The sequence below is a fragment of the Rhinatrema bivittatum genome, chromosome 12 (assembly GCF_901001135.1).
Source record: "Rhinatrema bivittatum chromosome 12, aRhiBiv1.1, whole genome shotgun sequence".
Taxonomy (NCBI): Eukaryota; Metazoa; Chordata; class Amphibia; order Gymnophiona; family Rhinatrematidae; genus Rhinatrema; species Rhinatrema bivittatum.
In genome coordinates, this window is record NC_042626.1 from 59,129,965 (window position 1) to 59,139,822 (window position 9,858).

The following is a 9,858-nucleotide window of genomic DNA, read 5'->3' on the forward strand; positions in this document are numbered from 1 at the left end:
CACGGATCCAAAAGTTGATGCCTCAGGTGCGTCAGTTGGTGAACACTATCTGCCCAACAGTATGGAGCTATTTACATGTGCTCAGTTTGATGGTGGAAACCCTGGAAGTGTTGCCATGGGTGAGGGTGCATATGCATCCTCTTCAGCACTCACTGCTGTCTCATTGGAACCTGCAGTCTCAGCACTATTTGGGTTCAACTGCACTTGCTAATTGAAATCTGCGCTCTCCTCCAATGATGGTTGCAGGAGGATCATCTGAAAAAAGGAGTTTCTTTGTCTTCCCCAAAGACGGGTTGGTGCTCACAACAGATGTGAGTCTCCAGGGTTGAGGAGCTTACCATCAGGAACTGTCAGCCCACGGGCACTGAATGGCTAAAGAGGTTCTCTGGAACATCAATCGCCTGGAAACCCAGGTGGTCAGGTTGGCATGCTTGCATTCAGTCACAGACTACTTGGTCAAATGGTCTGCATGATGTCAGACAACGCAGCGATGGTGGCCTACCTCAATTACCAGGGAGGAACCAAAAGCCAGCAAGTGTCGCAGGAAATAGACCAACTTACGGAATGGGCGGGAGGACATCGTCAGAAGATCTCGGCCTCCCACATTGCAGGAAAAGACAATGTACGAGCAGACTCTCTCAGCAGGGAGAGTCTGGACCCCAGAGAAAGGGTGTTGTCCGCCAAGGCGTTTCAGCTGATAGGGATGGAAGGCCCTAGCGATCCACTATTTATCTATATAAGGATTTACAATTTCGGGAATACCTAAAAGGGAAATGGAAAGATTTTGCTTTATTTAACCAACACCATGCAGAACCAATATTTTGGGAAACAGCAAAAGCTGTTTTAAGAGGGGATACCACTGCATATGTGGCATGCAAAAAACAGGCTATGGCTCGGGAAATACTGAGGCTGGAACACCAATTACATAAAGACAAACTTATGCTGGATAGGACCCCACAGATGTACTAAGGCTCAAAATCTGGCTACACTGGTTAAATCGAACACACTTATTCATCAAAGAATGAGAAAAGGCCTTTTGTTTTATAACCATAAATGTTTTCAGTATGGCAATAAACCTGGTCGTATGATGGGGAAGTTAGTGAAAAGTAAAATGGGTCTGCAACACATTGCAGTCATGAGAGACACTGAAGGGGGGTTAAAACATCAGAGATCAGTGATTTTTTTTTATAAATATTACAAATACTTTTATACGGCTGAGAGTGGAGACATTAATGCTATTCATAATATATCTGGAAGCTTCTTCCTTGCCAAAATTAACATCTGAGCAACTACAGGTTTTAAATAGCCCCATGAATGTGCAAGAAGTTTGGATGGCCATTCATCAATCTGAACTCTTTAAATCCCCAGGACCCAATGGGTTACCCAGGGGAGTGGTATAAAAGTTTGATAGACCAAGTGTGTGGCCCTTTAGAGAAGGTCTTTTGGGATCACTCAGACATTGAAGAAATGCCTTTTAGGCCAAATAGAGTGACCATAATTGTTCTTCCTAAACCAGGCAGAGATTCCATGAACCTGGGGGCATATCATGTCTGAACAAGTAGGGTTTGTGAAAGGCAGGGCTTCAGTAATAAATGTAAAGAAGGTCTTGTTGACCACTGATGGGATGGTGAGGCAAAAATCAAGTTTGTTGATTAGTTTTGACACCAAGAATGTGTTTGATAAGGTGGACTGGGTGTTTTTGTTTGAATATTTGAAGTTTCATTATTACGGCGGGATGTTTTTACAATTATTACAAGTGCTTTATAGGAATCGAAAAGTTCAAATAATGATTAATAAGGATATGTCTCAAGAGTTCTTTTTGCAGCGGAGAATGAGGTAGGGATGTCCATTGTCCCCGCTGTTTGTGCTTTCCTTGGACCCCTTATTGAGGGATATTATGGCTAACCCGCATATTTGGGGGCTATCAGTGGGTACACAGTCATTCAAATTATCTGCATTTGCAGATATTTTGCTGCAAGTGACAGACCCAGAGACTTCTGTGGGAGAAGTGCTTAAGGAATTTCAGTGCTATGGACATTTAGCGGGATTTAAGTTGAACGTGGATAAGTCTCAAGCGCTTAAAATAGGAGAATGGCAATCGGGGGACTGCATAGGGGATTTCCCTCTTAAATTGGCGGATAGACATGTAGGGTATCTAGGGATTATACTACCTCAAGAACTGAGTCTGTTGCAACTAGTAAATGTAAAACGTCTGTTGGATGCAAACATGGACACCATTGAACCTTTCTTTACGGGGCAGAGTATACTTATTTAAGATGGTGGTTTTACTCAAATGGTTATATGATTTCAGCATACTCCCTTTATATCTTGATAAAGTTTCTCTGAAGTTATATATCAAGGAGGTTAGAGCCTACCTGTGGCGAGAGAGGATACCCCACATAATGATGATACAACTTATGAAACCTTGGGGTAAACGAAGTGTAGGATTACCTAAACTGATATTATATAACAGTAGCAAATTTATGTCATTTCGGGGATTGGTTGTTAAAGACTACATTTTAAACAGAGGTCCAGTTTGAGTCCAACCTGCTATCTCTATTAACCTTATCTTTCGCTCTTCATATTGCTGATGGCCAATTGCCAGTCCATTTGTTTAACTGCTCCTCTTTAGAAGTCATGGCATGGCTCACCCAAAAATTACAGTTATACTACCGGATCCTTCCTTTCCTGCTGCTAGTGGGAAACACTGGATTTTTACCAGGAATGTAATCCGAGGGCCCTTTGAGGTGAAGAAGCCAGGGTTTACAAATAGTAGGGCAGCTATTGTATGTGCAAGGGGAGTTTCTCCAGTTTAAGGACTTAGAGGAGGAGTATGGAATTCAGGGGACGGATTATTTTCCATAGCTCCAGGCCCGTCACTATTTAAGATCACTAAACCAAGCAGCACTGACATTGAGGACCCAGGTAGAAGCACTCTTTCTTCTTTCTATAAATCCTTACTTTGTACTGAAGGTCCATGGGATTTTACTTCATTGCGGTCTCAATGGAGGGCAGGTTTACAAGTACAAGGTCCTATCAAAGTGTTAATTTTTCCTATGTTGCTAAGATATCCAATAATGTTCAGCTATGAGAAAGAATTTATATTTTTGAATAGAGCGTTTATTTCCCAACATCAACCCTTTCTGGCACATATCACAGAGTCGGAGGTAATTATAAAACGTCCTGCCAGAAAGGGGGACTTTGGGGCACTCTTTTTGGTCATGCCCTACGATTCAGATATTCTGGAAAAATATTTCTTATATGGAAAGGGTTACTTCCTTGGGCTTGGTATTTGATGAATTAGTTGCTTTCTTTGGGGAGGTGCGGGCTGCGCCTCCTTGTTCCGCATGGAGGAGGGTGTGGATAAGGAAGGTGCTGCTAGTGGTGAGACAAGTGATATTGCATTATTGGCATCAACCGGACCCTCCTTCCATAATTTTCTGGAAAAATAAAATACATCATTTGTGAGTAATGGAACAGATGTCCTGTAAGAAAAAGGATTACGCTGGACATATGGCTCCCATATGTTATGACCTTACCCCATCCAACTGAGTCAAATTTTGAATGAGTTCTAAGACGAGAAGAAATATAACTATTTTCTGTGTACTAAGGTCTTATATATTAATACTCTCTCTGTTCTGAATCCCTGTTGTCTAGGGAGGGAGGGAGAGCAGGGGGGAATGGGAAAGTAGGAATATTAGGACACGACTAACTTAGTAGTGCTTAAATGGAATTATTTCATTGACAACTGAAGTGTTGTTCCTTTCTATATGTTACTGGAGATCAATAAAACAGATTTAAACATAAAAACAAATGAAAAATCCCTGAGTAGTTGCACCACAGCCTAACAGAAATGAGTTCCAACTGAACCGGAGGCCCAAAAGGAGCCAGAAAGAACCAACCAATTAAAAATGTCGGTGCAGCTGACACATTTCTGAACTCAATTCCGTGAAGCAGCTTAATGCCAGCCAGGTCACTAAGAATCCAGCTGCTAGTGAGTTATTACCGCAAGAGTGGAGCAAGCTTCCCCTTTGGCTCCAGGGGTTTCTGCACCCTCTGCCCCTGCGTGGGTGGTCCACACCGATCTGCTCTGGTTCAGTAGCCATCTTGCTTTACACTCTCACGTAGTCCCCGGAGAATGCCCGAGGCAGTGCTAAAGATGTCCTTGCACCACCTTCTCCATTACCTTTTAAAAAAAATTAAAAGAAGTAACATTTTAAAAAGTCACGATTTTAATTTAAAAGCTGAGAAATTCACACTGTGAACCCTTGGGTCTACCAAGGAAGAAACATTCACTACATCTGGGTTGGTTTGTTTGTTTTTTTTGGAAGGGCGTTTAAACAGGGGTCTATCTAATCTACTATTTTTATGTGAACCTCCTAATTTTCTTTGTTACTATTCTGCAACACATCTGAAAAGCACTCATGCAATGATTTAATCCATCCATCTGTCTGTCTGGCAATTCAACTAATCATTTTTGTTACAGTGGATTGATCAGCTTCAGACTTCACATGAAGGCCAACCATGGTCCTGGAATTTACGGGATCCAGATCAGTGGCTGACGAGAAGCACTACAAAATCCGTGTAAATGCATGGTGACCTGGCATAGGGATGTGAATCGTTTTTCAACGATTAAAATTATCGTCCGATAATGTTTATATCGTCTTAAATCGTTATAGAACACGATACAATAGAAATTCTAACGATTTATCGTTAAAAATCGTTAAATCGTGTTAGTGCGCACTAACTCCCCGTTAGTGCGCACTAACTCGAGTTAGTGCGCACTAACGGGGAGTTAGTGCGCACTAACTCGATTTAGTGCGCACTAACTGAAAATGATACAAATAAACACTTTCCAGGTCACTGAAGGTCAGTTAGGAATGAATATGTGTTCCTATTGGCTGGCTGCCCTCTTATCTATTGATATTACCAAGGTTACCACTGAGGTGATGGTTGGGGGGATGGGAAATGGAACTGGAAACTAACGAACACCAACAGAAAATGAAACAAAGTGTTCACACTTCCCAGGTCAGTAAAGGTCACTTAGGAATGAATATGTATGTATGTATTCCTATTGGCTGGCTGTGCTCTTATCTATTGATGTTACCAATATGGTTGGGGGGGATGTGAAATGGAAACAGTTGGAAGCTTGACAAAAAAAGTAATGTAATGATCAGCACTCACGTGACTAGAACTTGTTTGTTTATTATTTTTGTTAGCAGGCACCTGAAATGCTAGTGCATGTTGAATTTGCCAATCACTGTGCATTTTAGAAAGGTGGTCCTGGCTGGAACTGTACACAGTTCAAATATATGTAATTGATTGTTGGTAAGTGTATTTTTTAAGTAGCCACACTGGCACCAGTATGTTTACTTTTCCTCCTACTTAACTCACTAGCTCAGCTTTGTAAGAAGGGCTTCTCTGCTTGTGTGTTGTTTTTGTTTGGTGTGAGGAGAGCAGAAACATCAGATCTTTATTCAATCTACTACAGTCATCTCTTACAGTGCCCTATCCCTATTAATACCAGGAGTGTTGTGATCTTCCTGCACACAGTGCCCTAACCCTGATACCAGTCTGAGACAGCTCCCTCCCTGCATTACTAGTGAGAGGCTGGCTTCACAGACAGGGGGGAGCTGCCTGACCCTCACTCCTGACTTCCCCCATGTCCCAGCTAGTGAATGGTGTGTGGGTGAGGGGGGGGGGAGGATGGTGAAGTCTGAGACAGCTCCCTCCCTGCATTACTAGTGAGAGGCTGGCTTCACAGACAGGGGGGAGCTGCCTGACCCTCACTCCTGACTTCCCCCATGTCCCAGCTAGTGAATGGTGTGTGGGTGAGGGGGGGGGGGGGAGGATGGTGAAGTCTGAGACAGCTCCCTCCCTGCATTACTAGTGAGAGGCTGGCTTCACAGACAGGGGGGAGCTGCCTGACCCTCACTCCTGACTTCCCCCATGTCCCAGCTAGTGAATGGTGTGTGGGTGAGGGGGGGGGGGAGGATGGTGAAGTCTGAGACAGCTCCTTCCCTGCATTACTAGTGAGAGGCTGGCTTCACAGACAGGGGGGAGCTGCCTGACCCTCACTCCTGACTTCCCCCATGTCCCAGCTAGTAAATGGTGTGTGGGTGAGGGGGGGGGAGGATGGTGAAGTCTGAGACAGCTCCCTCCCTGCATTACTAGTGAGAGGCTGGCTTCGCAGACAGGGGGGAGCTGCCTGACCCTCACTCCTGACTTCCCCCATGTCCCAGCTAGTGAATGGTGTGTGGGTGAGGGGTGGGGGGGGAGGATGGTGAAGTCTGAGACAGCTCCCTCCCTGCATTACTAGTGAGAGGCTGGCTTCACAGACAGGGGGGAGCTGCCTGACCCTCACTCCTGACTTCCCCCATGTCCCAGCTAGTAAATGGTGTGTGGGTGAGGGGGGGGGAGGATGGTGAAGTCTGAGACAGCTCCCTCCCTGCATTACTAGTGAGAGGCTGGCTTCGCAGACAGGGGGGAGCTGCCTGACCCTCACTCCTGACTTCCCCCATGTCCCAGCTAGTGAATGGTGTGTGGGTGAGGGGGGGGGGGGAGAGGATGGTGAAGTCTGAGACAGCTCCCTCCCTGCATTACTAGTGAGAGGCTGGCTTCACAGACAGGGGGGAGCTGCCTGACCCTCACTCCTGACTTCCCCCATGTCCGAGCTAGTGAATGGTGTGTGGGTGGGGGGGGGGGAGGATGGTGAAGTCTGAGACAGCTCCCTCCCTGCATTACTAGTGAGAGGCTGGCTTCACAGACAGGGGGGAGCTGCCTGTCCCTCACTCCTGACTTCCCCCATGTCCCAGCTAGTGAATGGTGTGTGGGTGAGGGGGGGGGTGGATGGTGAAGTCTGAGACAGCTCCCTCCCTGCATTACTAGTGAGAGGCTGGCTGCACAGACAGGGGGGAGCTGCCTGACCCTCACTCCTGACTTCCCCCATGTCCCAGCTAGTGAATGGTGTGTGGGTAAGGGGGGGGGGGGGAGGATGGTGAAGTCTGAGACAGCTCCCTCCCTGCATTACTAGTGAGAGGCTGGCTTCACAGACAGGGGGGAGCTGCCTGACCCTCACTCCTCCGGGGTATTGTGATCTTCCTGCACACAGTGCCCTATCCCTGATACCAGGGGTGTTGTGATCTTCCTGCATGCAGTGCCCTATCCCTATTAATACCAGGAGTGTTGTGATCTTCCTGCATGCAGTGCCCTATCCCTATTAATACCAGGAGTGTTGTGATCTTCCTGCATGCAGTGCCCTATCCCTGATATCGGGATGTGTGCAAGAAGATCACAACACCCCCGGTATCAGGAATAGGGCACTGTGTGCAGGAAGATCACAACACCCCCAGTATCAGGAATAGGGCACTGTGTGCAGGAAGATCACAACACCCCTGGTATTAGGGATAGGGCACTGTGTGCAGGAAGATCACAACACTCCTGGTATTAATAGGGATAGGGCACTGTGTGCAGGAAGATCACAATACCCCTGGTATCAGGGTTAGGGCACAAGTTCTAGTCACATTGACTGATCACATTACTTGTTTTGTCAAGCTACCAACTGTTTCCATTTCCCATCCCCCATATACTGTCAGTAGGAAACTTGGTAACATGAATAAATAAGAGGGCAGCCAATAGGAATACATATTCATTCCTAAACTGACCTTAACTGACCTGAAAAGTGTCAAATTGTATCATTTTCCGATTAGTGCGCACTAACTCCCAGTTAGTGCGCACTAACTCGAGTTAGTGCGCACTAATCGGAAAAAAACGATTTTTAACGATTTTTTAACTAAAAAATCGTGCCTAAGACGATTTTCTTGCCCTGCCACACGATTTCTATCGTTAAGACGATATGGAAAACGATTCACATCCCTACCTGGCAATAATGAGAATAAAATTGTAGTCTATGGTCAAACGGCACCACCTAGAGGTTGTGTGCAGGCTCTTCCAATATTCAAGTGATTTTTTTTTTTAAATTAACAGTACTACATAATAACTTAGATAAAGATAAAGACCACATGATCCATCCAGTCTGCCCAGCAAGTTACTCATGGTGGTGACTGCCGCTCCGTGCAGGTCACCCCCAAAAGAGCTGTATGTGATGGGGGGGTGAAGGGCTGTTGTGCACAGAGCAAGAGAGGGCCTTGGGGTGACAGTGTCTGGTGATCTGAAGATGGCAAAACAATGTGACAAGGGAATAGCTAAAGCCAGAAGAATGCTGGGCTGCATAGAGAGAGGAACATCGAGTAAGAGAAAGGAGGTGATGATGCCCTTGTACAGGTCCTTGGCGAGGCCTCACCTGGAGTACTGTGTTCAGTTCTGGAGATCTTATCTCAAAAGGGATAGAGACAGGATGGAGGCGGTCCAGAGAAAGACAACCAAAATGGTGGGGGTGGGGGGGGGGGTTTAATTAAGTTTAATAGATCACCGAAGTGCCATTGTCAGAAATAAAATTGAGGCTCCTCTTGTTCAACATTGTGTTGAAAAAAATCATACATTTTTGGATTTGACTTTTGCAGTAATTGAACAACCTAAACCATGCAATCGGGGTGTGTGTGTGTGTGTGTGTGTGTGTGTGTGATTTTGATAATTACGTAATACAGAGGGAACAAAAGTGGATTTATTACTTTGACCCAGTAACTCCGAGAGGGTCAAACAAAGAAATAGACTGGTCTGTTTTTTGAAGGGCTAGATGTTTTGCTTTCTCTTTAAATCTTATCAGTGTTTTGGATTATGGGTAATATAGTCTTTGGCACAGGGAAGTCATGACTATTTCCGGTGATGGTAGCAAGAGAGGTATATTTGAATTCGATACTGGGAAGTCTGAATGAGCTGAGATGCCGAGACGCCATGTTGTGGCATTTACTCTGAAGAGACGTGTACTAAGTGTCCGGGTAAGCGGTTGTGTTTTTGTTACCAAGTAATTAATCTCCTAGTAATTTTGAGTAGAAAAGAGAAGAGATATTTACTAGGGTTCAGGTTTTTTAGAACTGGAACCCATGAGGTAGTAAAGTGATACGAGTGAGTTGCACGTCTTGAAATAAGAGCGTCTGTGAGTTTTCATTGTATGTTCTTTTTTAGGTTAAGAGAATATTGTGCCGATGGTGGACAGTAATTATTTCCCCTGAAGAAGACTGTAATAGTCGAAACATGGCCCATGTCGGGTGAAAAATTTGGGTGATAAAATTTGAGGATTCGATCCAGTTGAAAAATAAGTGGCTGAAGAGCATCTGAGTTGGCTAAGTATTCCAGTTTCAATATAGAGACAACAGGTCGACATTTTAGGAGATGCGTTTAATAAAGTTTGGCTAAAAAATTGGATAATAGAATTTTTAAGAGCAACAATACAAGAGACAATAAATGATTATAACAATGCTGCTCAGAAGGCTGACGACTGCCTGAGGCCCATTGCTGGCGAGAGACAGTAGATTACATTCCTTGAGCTTTGGCTTATGATATTGTCTCTTGTGTATAGTATTTGGTGATAATAGGATTTGAATTCTATTTCCCTCTCTTTGGTGCTTTTTTGATTGTTAACACTGAGAGGAGTTGGCTTCTGTTTGTGTGATTAACTCATATTTTATGCATGAAAAACCATTCTTTTTGTGCAAAAAATATTTTCTATGCATAAACGCCCAACTAGAGGTCCTGGCACCAAAACACCAGCTTCCGCCCATATACTAATATTAGCCCTGCAAGCTTTACTTCATCTTAGATTTACCAGCACTATGAAAACAAGGGGTGATCTAGCGCACCTCTGCATCGGGGAATAATACCTAATGCCATCATTAGCATGAAATTTCCATGCAGGGGCGCTAACTGAAACGTACAATGTCGTACTTACATTTATGCTGC